Source organism: Ceratotherium simum, chromosome 30, assembly GCF_057802395.1.
Source record: "Ceratotherium simum simum isolate JZ-2026a chromosome 30, ASM5780239v1, whole genome shotgun sequence".
Classification (NCBI taxonomy): Eukaryota; Metazoa; Chordata; class Mammalia; order Perissodactyla; family Rhinocerotidae; genus Ceratotherium; species Ceratotherium simum.
This window is the reverse complement of record NC_141929.1, coordinates 23,590,874-23,605,008: the sequence shown is the minus strand read 5'-3', so window position 1 is coordinate 23,605,008 and position 14,135 is coordinate 23,590,874.

Genomic DNA, 14,135 nt, shown 5'->3' with positions numbered 1-14,135 from the left:
TGTGCGTGTGTGTGATAAACCACTTTGTAATTGATTTTATTTATAAAAAGTTAATTATTTTATAAAAAATTTTAAAAATGAGAAAAGTTTTATATTTACTCATATATTAGTTATTTCTGTTGTCCTTTATTCTTGTGTAGATCTGAATTTCCAATTATCATTTCGTACCTTCCTTCAGAACTTCTTTTAACATTTCCTTTAATGCAATTTTTGTAGCAATGAATTCAGCTTTGATTTATCTGAAAAAAAAATTTATTTTAATTTTCTTGCTTATAGAATTCCAGGTTGAGCATTTCCTTTATGTTTTTTCATCAGCACTTTAAAGCTGTTGCTTCATTGTACTGTTTCCTAGTTTATGTAAAGAAATATACTGTAAGTTTTATATCTGTTCCCCTGTACACAATATTCTTTTTTTCTCTAGCTAGTCCTAGTTGTTATTGTTGTTGTTTGTTTGTTTGTTTTAAAGCAGGTTATCAGCAATTTAAATATGATGTGCCTTGGTCTGGTTTTCTTTTTCTTTTTTTATTCTGCTTGGGTTTATTATTTTTTCACGCTTGTGATGGTGTTTCCTATTTCTGCTGCAACAAATCACCACAAACTTACTGGCTGAAGCTAACACAAATTTATTATTTTACCCTTCTGGAGGTCAGAAATATGAAATGGATCTTATGGTCTAAAATCAAGGTGTGGGTAGAATTGTGTTCCTTTTTGAGATTCTAGGGGAAAATCCATTTCCTTGCCTTTTCCGCTTCTAGTAGCCTCCTGCGTTCCGGGGCTCACAACCCCTTTCTCTATCTTCAAAGCACGTCACATCAAGCTCTGCTTCTTAATTGCATCTCTTTCTCTGTCTTTTTTTTTTTTTTTCACCTTGACCCTCTTGCCTTCCTTTATAAGGATCCTTGTACTTATGTTGGACCTATCCGGGTAATCCAGGATAATTTCCCCATCTCTAGATTCTTAACTTAATCACATCTGCAAAATCTCTTGCTATGTAAGGTAACATATTCACTCCAGGGATTGGGATGTGACATTTTGGGAGGTCATTTCTCTACCATAATAACTTTATAGAGTTCATTAATATTGGAAAGAAAATGGCTATTATTTCTTCAAATGTTTTGATGCCCTCTCCCCTTTCTTTCAGAGACTAGAAGTACACATGTGGTAGACTGCTTGATATTGTCACACAGATCACTGTATCTGTGCTCATTTCTTTTTGTTTAGTTTTACTTTTTTTCCTTTCTGTGCTTTGTTGTGGATAACTTCTGTTGCTGTATCTTCTAACCCACTGATATTTTCTTCTCCAGTGTTGACTTTGCTGTTAATCCTATCCTATCATATTTTAATTTCAAGCTTTTTATTTTCCACGTCTAGAATTCTCTTTTGGTTCTTTTTTATATCTTTAATTTCTCTTTAAATTATCTTCAGGTTTTCCTTCAAATCCCTGAACATATTTACAATAGCTGTTTTAATGTCCTTGTAGGCTAATATCATTGTCTCTTTCATGTCTGGGTCTATTTCTATTGATTTCTTTTTCCTGGCTATAGGTCATTTTTTTATCCTGCATCTTTGTATGTCTAGCAACTTTTTATTTGATTATGAGCATTGTGAATTTTACGTTGCAGAGTATTGAATTTTGTTGTACTAGCGTTAAGTTCATGGAAATTGTTCTGGTAGGCAGTAAATTTACATGTGGATCAATTTGATTCTTTCATGGCTTTAAAAACTTTTCTAGAGTGTCTCTAACAGTCATTTCATGGGATTAATTCACCCCTCACTATAAGGTATGGCTTTTCTCAGATTGCTACTGAGTGTCTCTTGCATTTCCAGAGGTCTTTTCGTTCTGGTTGATGACAACTTGAACACTTCTTGGCCCTATGCTTCAGCTTATAGGTCCATGGCAATTGTTCTTCCTAAAAGATGTTTTATCCCAGACCTATGGAGTTGCACTCTATGATCTACAGATGGTACTCCGCCAAAGACAGAAGGGGATTCTTTTATAAATATCTGATACTCTTTCTCTGCATATTTCCCTCTTTCACAGCACTCTGTTCTGCATATTCCAGCCACATGATCCCTCCAAACACCACTTTCTCTCTTCTACTGAAGTCTGGAAATTGCCTCCAGGCATAAAACTCAGGGTATTTAGAACTTGCCTCATTTTTGCCCTTTTCCTCATGGATCATAGTCATATCTAGTACGTGAAAGAGTTGTTTCCTATATTTTGTTCAGTTGTCTAGTAATGACAGCAAAGGGTAAGCTCAGAACCTGATATTTCCATAAGGTCAGAAGCAGAACACCCTCATAGTCTTTATTTTTTTTTTCAACTAATATATTTTGAAAAATTTCAAAAAATCATTCCAAAATGACTTAGATGAAATTTTTATTTCCAATTAAAATGAAGACTTTAAACAAAAAAATACTGATTTTCCTGTTGCTGTTCCTCTTCCTCCTTCTCATTATTATTATCATCATTTGCATGCCTGGGTCTATGAAATGGGATGTATAGTTGCTACATGTCTTGAAGCAGTAATTAATAAATTAATTCAATATGTTCTTATCAAATGCTTATCCACTCTCATTCCTCTTTTAGGCATGCAATTAGAAAAATCTTAAAGCTAATGCATTTGACTCTCATATTTAATGAATCTGTTGACATGAAACCAGGAGGACATACTTCAGAGAATACGTTCTATACAAAATGATGGTGCCACGATTTATTTCTGGCCCTATATTATGTGCTCGTGTTATGGAAATGATAGAGTATAGAGTTATATTCAGTTTAATCAGGAAATGAGATATTTGAAACAGTTACTATAATACAGAGCGGCAAATGCTACACTTGAAGTGCAGACACAGTACAATGGAAGGACAGAAGAGGAAGCATCTCACTTCTTCGGGAGATTAGGGAGGCCTTCACAAGTTAGGCTATCTATGATGCGTAATGGTAAGAATGAATAGGAGCTTTCCAGACTGATATAACAGGGATGTGCATTTCAGGCAGATGGAGAAATGAAATCATTGTGGAGAACAGAACAGGACAAGTCTGACAAACTGTTACCAAATTAACATGACTGAAGTGTATGTGAATACTTGGAAGTGAGCAATGGGAGACAGGGCTGGAGCCATAGACAAGAGACCATGCAATACAAGTCTTCTACTCTCTGTTAAGGATTTTGGACTTCATTGCCTAGGCATTGAGCAAACCATGAAATATTTGAAGAAGCAGAAGAAGAACTCTTAGATTTGTACACCAGTATTTTCAAGTCAGTTATAATTTCCATTTTCTCCTAAATGGACAAATATGTTTGAAATGACACGAAAATTCCGATATTATGTTATTGTAACTCTACCTGTTGGACGACCCTTCACACTTTAACTTCCTAATTTAGTTTAAGAGAAGGGTCTAGCAGACTTCTACACAAAAAAGTAGACACATGCATTTTTACCTTCAGGATCCTGAACTATTGATGGACACTGTGCTGGGGAATAACATATGTTGATGACAGAGACTCCTTGGATATAGATGACTAGAGCATTGGGGTAAGAATTTAGTCTGGGCCCAGAATAATTTAACCAGATATTAAGGTATTTTTTATATTCTTGATCTATTCCATTGGTAAAATCAGTAGTACATTGTTTTCATGATAATTGAAATTATTTTATTTCCTTTGTTAAAATTTTGGGCCATACCTTATAATTTCTCATGTTAGATGTCTGATTAGTAGTTATTGTGGCATAACAAACCACCAAACCACTTAGTGGCTTACTACGATAACTATTTATTAGCTTCCAGTCTGCAGGTCAAATAAGCAGTTCTTTGGTCCAAGGCAGTTTGAATTATTATCGGTGGGGCTCAATGCGTTACAAGTATAAATCGTTATCTGGGGATTGGCTCTAATGGGTGTTTCTGATATTGGCTGAACACTCTCACTCATCCAAAAGCCTTGGCCAGGAAAACTGGACTTGGACTTAATCTCTCATCCTACAGAAAGACTAGTTAAGGGCTTGTTCTCACGGCACAGTGGGGGTTCAAGAGACCAAGAAGAAGTTTGCAAGGTCTCATGAGGTCAACTAACATGATGTCGCATCTGCCACATTGTTTTGAACAAATCACAATATAAACATCCCAGATTCAAACAGTGGAGAAACAGACACTCATTTTTGATGGGAGAAACTGCAAGCTCACATTGTAAAGGGGCTTTGATATAGAAAGTAAAACAAAATGTGGCTATCTTCACAAACAATCTATCACAGAGGTTTTTTGTTTTTTTTTTTTAAGGAAACAAATATATGGCTTTACATCTATTATAGGTATCTAGTATAACAAATTGGATTTGTAGTCTTCTTTAATATATCACTTGTTTCTCAACTGATGACAACAGCAATAATGTTTTGCAGACTCTGAGCACCTAATAAAGAATAAAGTTATACTGACTCTTTATTTCTTGCTCCCTGCAGGCAATAAGATAGACCCTGTTTTCGTCTCATAATTATAATGCAATTTACTGAGATTGTTTTCCAACCCAAACCTTCCCACTCTTTAAACATGGTCAGATGCCAATTAATTATCTTAATCTTCTCTTTCCCTTTACATCAAACTGAGTTCTAAATTGACATCCTTTCTAGCTGGATGGTTGAAGCTATTCCCTTGGAAAATAAGGCTCGGGTTAATCTAAGTCACTTGAATGCTCTTTTCTTCAATAATCCAGATGGCTTTATTCTGTATTCCTCTGGTAAAATGGAGATTTTCTTACTAGCTATTGAGGGACAGCAATATTAAGATCAATTCATTTTGAGTTTTATAGGTTTTATGTGATAATTATGCTTCTTTCTATTAGTGTTTTTAGCCAACCAGATCTGTCTCTCCAAAGTTATAAAGTCAGCTAACCAAAGCACCATGTTCTATCATATTCAGCTAGAGAATCTATCTTTTACCCATTGTTTGTTCAAATAAGGTTTCAAAGAGAGGTTTTAACTGACGGCACAGTATCATTTCTCTATATGGAGACCCATCCAATAGCTGCACCAGAAAGTCTTGTATTAAAGAACGAACAAGAAATTTAGATTTTATACGTGCAGCTTTAATCTAGAAAGAATTCTGTGAAAAAAAAAAAAAAACTGAAAAGAAAACTTTCCTTCCTTTCCAAGATCAGGCAAATTTAGCTTAGAAGAATTCGTGATTTAAGGATTAAAGCATGGAGTTCTCTAATTGGTTGTCTCAGAAAACTAAACTCTAAACTAATTTGTAAAATATTTAGCAATCGTAACATAAAGAGAATCAGGGGGTTCACTAGAACACTTTCTTTTGAGTCTCTTCTGTAGCTCTTGATGGTGTATGGGAGTTATCATGGATATACGAGAGAACGTTAGGGAATTTGGTTGGAGAATATTGATTAATTAATTGATACCATTAATGTTTATTGAGAATATACTAAGCACTAGGAATCGAGCCATGAACAAAAAATACAAAATCTCTGACCTAGAAGCTTAACTCGGTAGTGGTTTAGGAGATGCAGAAAAACAAACATATGGAAACTTAAGTGGTGATAAGTGCTATAGAATAAAGGAAGCAGGGCAAAAAAAAGTAATTTTTTATACTATCTTGATAGGGTAACCTGGGAAAGGCATTTTGTAAAGATGATAACTGACTAGAGATCTAAAGGAAGTGAGGGAATAAGACTTGTAGATATCTGGAGAAATTTTGTAAAATATTTTATTTAACTCTACATATGGCACTAAGTTTTTAATATATCACAGCAGTGGAGCAGCAATTCAGACATACTTGAAATAGAATCCCTGATCTCAGACCAACCCATTCTCGTAAGTTGGTAGATAATCAACATTTCTGTGTATTTCTGAGTAAATTAGCTATTGGCTGTACAACAAACCACACCCAAACTCATCCGTTAAAACAACAACCACATAGGGCTGGCCCGGTGGCGCAAGCGGTTAAGTGCGCATGCTCTGCTGCGGCAGCCCGGGGTTGGCCGGTTCGGATCCCGGGCGCGCACTGACGCAGGGCTTGTCAGGCAGTGCTGTGGCGGTGTCCCATATAAAGTGGAGGAAGATGGGCATGGATGTTAGCCCAGGGCCGGTCTTTCTCAGCAAAAACAGGAGGATTGGCAGATGTTAGCTCAGGGCCGATCTTCCTCACATACACACACAAAAAAACAACAACAACTATATATTTAGCCTAACAAGTCTATGGGTTGGCGATTTAGGTTGTGCTCTGCTGGGCAGCTCCTCTGGTGTCAGCAGGGCTCTCTAGGTCAGCTGTGGGTCAAATATTGGTCACGAGTTGACTGTCTCAGATCTGTGGGATTGCAGCTAGGACAGCTGAACTCTTATCATCTAGCAGCTGACCCAGACTTATTTAAACCTCAGAAGACAAGTCTCAACAGAGAGAGCAGAAGCCGGCAAGGGCAGTTGAGACTCAAAACTTCATAATGTCACTTCCAGTGAGTCTATTGACAAAACAAGTCATAAGGTGAGCCCAGATTTAAGAGGTATGGAAATGGGTACTCCTTTCGATGGGACAAGTTGTCAAGTCAGATAGCAAAATAAGTGGATACAGGGATGAAAATGATTGCAACCGTGTTTTCAAAAAGCATTGTTTTGTTTGCTTGCTCTTTTGTTTGTTTGAGTAGGGATAACAGTACCTGCCTCGTGGAATTCTAACTTAAGTAATGTAATGCAAATAATTAGTTCACAAATTTTGTTCAAAGCAAAGCAAAATTAAACAGAGTACATTTGTTTACTCTCAAATATGTTTCAGAAGGTCACTTTGTGTGGAAGTCCCTTAAGTGAGAACTAGTTATGCAATTACTGCCATAATTAAAAGCTCATTGGGTTAAGGAAATAATGGCATATTTATAAAAGTTCTTTCAAATTTGTTTATTTAAATAGAAATAGGACGTTAGTACTACCAAAGTTTATCATATAGTTGCAAAATAAATAACCTGCAGCCATCTGATATGAGGATCTCAACACATTAGAAATAATTGCTAATATTTATTAATTTTTTATATTTCAATAAATATTTATTGAATGCCTCTAATTTCTAGGAACCATGAATGAACTGGAGATAAAGTTGTGAGCAAAGAGACTTAGCCAAGTGATAATGGAGTTCACAGCATGGCCCCTTATGTAACACTTGGTTTATTATGCTTTCTCATGAATATCATTTTATTTGATCCTTATATTAATCATGTAATATATCATTATTAATATTCTCATTAAAGAAAATTGTGGCTTTAACGTTAGGGGAACCTAACACACTTCACATTCTGCTATGTTACTCCATACTGCCTCCTGAAAGCTGGCAAATCTGTTAAATGGGAATATATAAATATATTCATGAAAAAAATATATATCACTTTTGTTGAAAGGGCTACCATTTATAAAGCCTGAGTTCAGCCCTAAAAAATACAATTGGCAAAAGTTATGTGACATAGTCAACAATTCTTAAGTCTCTATGTTCCTGGAGTGGAACCAGAACTTTAATCCTCATCTCCTTACATCACCCACAGCAAGGCTAGTTTATTTTCTTTTATTTATTTGTTTATTTTATTTTTTTATTTTTTATTTTATTTCTTTTTTACTTTTTCGTTTATTGCAGTAACATTGGTTTATAACATTGTATAAATTTCAGGTGTACATCATTATACTTCTATTTCTGCATAGATTACATCATGTTCACCACCCAAATGCTATTTACAACCCATCGGTATATATACACCATGGAATACTACTCAGCCATAAGAAACAATGAAATCCAGTCATTTGTGACAACATGGAAGGCTAGTTTATTTTCATTCATGGGAGTTCTGTGAAGAGTCCAAGGTCTTTGTTTCTTTACTTTTTTTTTAGCTATCATGAAAAGAAAAAAACATGGATTTTGAATCATGTAGAAGACCTTGTTTTGGAATCTTACTTACATGTTTTGAGACACTGGGCAAATTACTGAGATTCTGCCTCCTATGTGAAAAATAGGGGAACTAATTCATATTGAAAATGGTTATTGCATTAGACTCTGTCAATGACCCACTCAAAGCTCTGCCCATTACGAGGATTTCTTCTCATTACTGTCTTTCAGAACTCCAATCCCCACCAGGGTGCTATAGTGCAGTATCAGTCAATTTTCAGGTCACATCAACATACTCTGCCAAGTCACTTATGAATTAAGCTCATCAATTTTCTTACACCTTCAGCTGGTACTAGGTAAGACCGTATAAGGCCATAAGTGTGAACTTAGATAATGACATCAGTGTAACCATGGTGGGTGACATGAAAGTCTAGGATACCAATTTTTACAGCTCACTTATGCTCTCTGGAGCTGTTCAAGCCCAATTGCAGATTTATAACTTTCATCTTATGTTGAATTTCTGCTGGGCCTACTGTTATGATTTAGGGGTAGTGACAACACACAGCTTCACAAAGGGAGTTTTGACTGCATAGTCTCTTGATGTCCCCTGGTAAGACTCTTGTTCTCTACCTAGAGCTGCTTTTGAATGATATATCATTCTCTACTGCAAATGGCATGGCCTTGCTCTAAACTAGGTGTTGTAATAGACTGAATTGTGTTTTCCCCCAAATTCGTATGTTCAAGTCCAAAGCCCCATTGTGACTATTTTTGGAGATAGGGCCTTTAGGGTGATAATTAACGTTAAATGAGATCATAAGGATGGGGCTCTAATTCAATAGAAATGATGTCACTATAGGAAGAAGAGGAGGAAATATCAGAGATCTCACTCTCTGGGTACAGAAAAAAGGCCACGTGAGGACACAGCAAAGAGAAGACCATCTACAAGCCAGAAGAGGGGCCTCACCAGAAACCAACCCTGCTTGCACCTTGATCTTAGACTTGTAGCCTCCAGACCGTGAGAAAATAAATTTCTGTTGTTTAAGCTACCCAGTCTATGGTACTTTGTTATGGCAGCTAGCTCAGACTAATACATGTATATTCCGTGTAACTTACCTATTAAGACTTGACAGGAACTATTCACAGTGTCCTTTCCTACTATACACACAATTCAGAAGTTCTGGTTAATACAGTGGTGAAATGACCTTTTGAAGACACAGCTGAGGCACCATGTTGAAGAGGATACCCTGTGAAGATAGGGTGCTATCCTTCAAAGTGCAATATACAACTTATATCAAAGGCCATTAAATGGTACTGGGTGCTCAATAGTTAGAATATATGGGCCCATGAACTACAAAGTGGAAGTAGAAAAGATGATAGTCACTATCACTTCCAGTGACTCAATTTAGTAATTTGTTCTGACAACACCGGTTTCTATGGGTCTACAAGTCCTGGTTCCCAGAGGAAGATACAGAATCTCACCAAACTTAAAGCTGTGTTAGCTACCTGGTTTCTTTAGACTCCTCAAGCAAGTAAACCCAAAGGCAAGGGAAGCAGTTACGAAGTTGGTGTGTGTAGGTGGTCCCGAGTATCACAAGAAGGTAGAACTGTGGCTACTTTATAGCAGGACCAACTATAGGAGCAGAGACGCTAAGTTTACCCAGAAATTGTAACTATTCACAATCTTGGAGGAGCTTTGATGGAATGGAGGAAATTGAATATGACAAGCAAGTGGATATGAGAAATGCAAGGAACGAATTATAATAAATGTTGTGGGAGTTCTGCCTAGATCTGCTTTACTGGCCCAGTGCACCCATCTCTCATTTCTGCACATGATGGTTGATATTGGCTCATGATCGTACTTTTCTCTGGAGAGCTGCCTCAACTGATCAAAGCTTTCTAGCCTAGGAGGCTAAGCCCTACCCTCAGGAGTAGACTGTATCCAGTTACTAACTGATATGGGGTGCACACAGTGAGACAACTCTGTGGTACCATTCATGATCCAGAGCTCCCTATGAGACCATTAGATTCTCAGTGGCTAAACTCTCTTTGCTTAGCTTCTTCCCTGTCCTATTCTGGTTCCTTCACCCCCTTAGGGTTTTCTCCTGAGGGCATTCCCTGAAAAAATCACTTACATAAGAATCTCTATCTCAGGCTTTGCTTCTAAGGAACCAGACCTAAGGTAGGTTATTGTCAGCATAAAACAATGTGTGTGAAAGTCTCTCTCAGCAAGTAGAACTTCTATGCAAATTTACTAAATCTTTTTGCTCTAGATCTTTGATGGCATTTTGTGTATTTTAGGCATATAACAAAATAAAAGAAATACTACTCTACTCAGATCAAGAGAATTTTTAAATATATGTGACTAAAAATAATGCAAGCTTGGGTTAGAAATGCTCCCCTATGAATCAGTTTAAAAATTATCATAGAATTATCCCTCTTTAGAGGGTTCAAACTTGTAGAACTGACTGTTGCAAATCTTTCTTCTTTTGCATGTAAATTTGTGGATTGAACAGAACACTTTATGGAGGAGCAGTAAATACTTTCAAATGTGGACATACAGTTGATCAAATTCAGCTGAACTGCTATGTAGCTGAATATACTGCTGTGCCGGATACTCACGGAATTGGGCCTGCCCTGCAATGACTCAAACCTAATCCTACTTCTGTGTGTCATTTTGTAGACTGTGAAGGTACACCTCAAAAATGTCTGTGGTTGAAATTACACCCAGTATGTGTAAGATGTGTTTTATCTATTGTTTTGTACTGATTTCTGACAAGACTCACATTTTCAAAATGTGGAAATGAAGGAACTTGTCTTGACCCCCAGGTAGGTTCCAAGCCAGACCCTTCTGATTCCCAAGTCCATGTCTGTTCTATTGCACCATTATATCTTGCAAGGACTGGGCCAACCACTTTCTTTCTTAGAATCTGCAGCTCGCTAGGTGGAGTTTTTCTCTGATGTCTGGTTTTCTGTCTTTCAGCTTTGAATCTCACTCTCTTACTTTGGAAAATTTTTTTTTTTCTGAGTTGTTCCTTTTGCATAATAATCTTCATAACAAAATAGTAATAGCATCACCTATGTAACCATTGTTCTATTCCAGATCTGAGCAAAGTATGTTGTATTCATTCTCTCATGCAATCCTCACAACAGTGCTCTGAGCTACTTGTTATAATTATTTATGGATGAGGAAACTACCTCTTGGAGACATTAGGCTAATTGCTGAGGTAACAGAGTTAGTAAATGTATCAGGGAGATTTGATCCTATGCAATTTGACATCAGGAGTCTTCCTTTATAAACTATTCACTAGCTTGCATCTCCTTGGTTATCTCTGAAGTAGTTCAAAATAATCCATAAATTATAGTCCTTACAAATCTCAGCACCTGTAAAGATTTTCCTTTGGACTCTGTCCCTTTATTCGTTTGAATGATACTGTTTAATGGATCTCTTTTTCCCTTCCTTCCCTACTTTTCTAATCATTCCTACTCTCTAATATTTTTTATCATCTAAGTTGTGTCATGTACTGTGCTTGATGCTGAAGATGTGATCATGGACACAATATTTCTCTTGCCCTCAAGGAGTGCAAATACTGGTTTCATAGTCTATTTGTGTCAGGGATCATGCTTTGATATTGTCATTTGACACGCTAGGATAGGCTTTATTGGCAAAAGTTTCCAATCGTATGAGGTTGTAAGATTCCTTTCGAATGTGCCTTGCTTATATTAAAGAGAATTAGCAATTTTCATAGGCCAACCAGCTCAACATTGTCAGTGTTGAAGTGAATAATCCTAGCTTGAAATCAAGTTTCCTCTCCTGATGTTTATTCCAGAAACTAAGTTTAGAACATGTGCTATTACTTGCCATTACCCATGAGTAATGTTGCTTTGTACCACTCTGAGCTTTTGCTCATATTATCTGTACTTAGAAAAACCCAGCTATTGCCTATCTAAATGGACAGTGTTGGTTATGTGCTCCAATAGTACTGTCTCTATATATATGCGTATTATGTATTTTAGGACTGAGCCCATGGGATTATTCTTGCTTACTTAGATGATTTCTTTATTCATTCATTCTTCCATTAATTTATTATTAAATACTTATTTGGGAACTACTATCTGCCAGACATTTTGATAGGCACTGGGTCAGTGCCTGTCATTAGAATGAGATAAAATGTTTGTCCTTTGAGAGTTTACATTCTAATTGGGAAGACAGATAACAAAATATTGTGTGTGTGTGTGTGTGTGTGTGAGCATGCAGCAATGGAAAGAAGGAAGAATTGAAGATAGAGAATGACAGGGGTAAACGTTGAGGACATTTTAAATAGAGTGATCAGGGAAGGCTCTATGAACATATTTGAACAGATTCTTGAAGGAATTCGTTATAGCTGGGCAGACTTGTGCTCTCCTCAAGAAACAGCCAAGCATCACCTTTCAGAAACCTCCTAGACATGGACTCTTGGAGCAGAATCTATGGCAACCCCTTTGCTATCTCTGCCACCTCCCTGCTTTGCCCCGTTCAGTGACACAATACCATTCATTACCATTGTTTTGATGGGGATGTATATTTGAGAAAAGATGAAACTGCAATTGCCTTTAGCGATTGTGCTCTGCTGACAAAGCACAGCATTCTGAGTTTGCAGCTGCAGACAGATGAGCCTAGATGTTCTGCTCTGTCTGCTACTCTTTAAAAGATATTATAAAAGGCCACATCTCAAGTCTCATCAACATTCTTCCTCTTTTCATATTTTGCTCAAACTTTATTTCCTTTCTTTCTATATTTTGAAAAGAACAAATTCAGTTCTTTTCCTCCAGTGTACTATGTTTTCATTTCACACAGTAGATCCTCCTTCCTTGCCTAAATCTCAATTTCCTTAAATCATGGAGAAGAATAGGAGAGAAATCAGATTCCGTGTCTCAGTGTGGTCTGTTTTCTATTAGTGCTGTCTCAACAGGTCTGTGAAAAGGAGAGGCCAGGTCCACAGGCTCACTTTTCAGGGGAACCCGACAGTGGTTCCTTACCTCCCTTGTTATTTCAGCAAAGTTGTGAGTGTCTGGTTTTGCCTTTTCTCCCTGTGACCATTTAATTCCTCCCCAAGAGGCAAAGCCTTCAGCGCACTCAGAGTCTGAGACTTGCTCCTCAGGAAGCACCACGTGTTCGTACAGTTCTCCCACCGAAAAGCTTAACGATTCATTATCAGCTTGGCCTCTCGGAGCTCTGCCCTCCTTGGCTCCCCGCAGATCCTGTTCTAACCCACTGGACAAAATCGCCTCAAGCTGACTCTCTCAGAGCGTGAGAGCTTTTCTTTATAAACGTAGTTTTGTTTTGTTTTTCTACAGCAATAGGCTGGAGGTGTTTGAGAACATAGGCACAGACCATCCTTGCCAGTGATTTTTTTAGCAGTGTTGTTAGCAACTCTTTTATGGCAGAGTAGGGTTTCACACAATTCACGCAAGAGTACTGCTCTTTTTACAAGGACACTTCCAGGAAATTATAATAATAATAGCCTAATTTTATTAACCTAACTTTACTCATCATTCCACTCTCTTCAGTGTACCAGTTACTGTGCTACGTATTTAAATACTTGATCTACCCTATGTGAGCACTCTAAGTCAGGGGCTGCTATGATCCATATTTTGTGGATGACACTCAAACAGGTTAAAAGATTTTCCAGGGTTGCACAGCTAACAAAGAGCAGAGCAAAGTGCTCTGTAGAATCAGTGAATTAATCTCCAGGTGTGACTTTTTGGTTCACACATGGTTATAAATCCAAAGCCAGCTTTTATACAGAATGTGTCAATGTCTGTATCTTGGTGAGGCTGAGTAGAAGCGAAAACTCACACCTTTCATAATCACCATGCATTTGTATAATTTTAAAGCACTATGGACTCAGCTTTAGGGTTGTGATTTTATTAAGTATTCTTTTGGACATCCTCAGTATTATGATTAAGTGCAGTATATATGAACGTGTATGTGAAATGGCTAAAATAAAAAAAATGTCCTGGGGCTGGCCTCATGGCATAGTGGTTAAGTCCTGCACATTCTGCTTCAGTGGCCTGGGTTCCTGGGTTCGGATCCCGGGTATGGACCTACACCACTCCTCAAGCCATGCTGTGGCAGCGACCCACATACAAAGTAGAGGAAGACTGGCACAGATGTTAGCTCAGGGCTAATCTTTCTCAAGCAAAAAAAGAAGAAGATTGGCAACAGATGTTAGCTCAAGGAGAATCTTCCTCACCAAAAAAAATGTCCTGTTGAGAAGGGTGTTTAAGGATG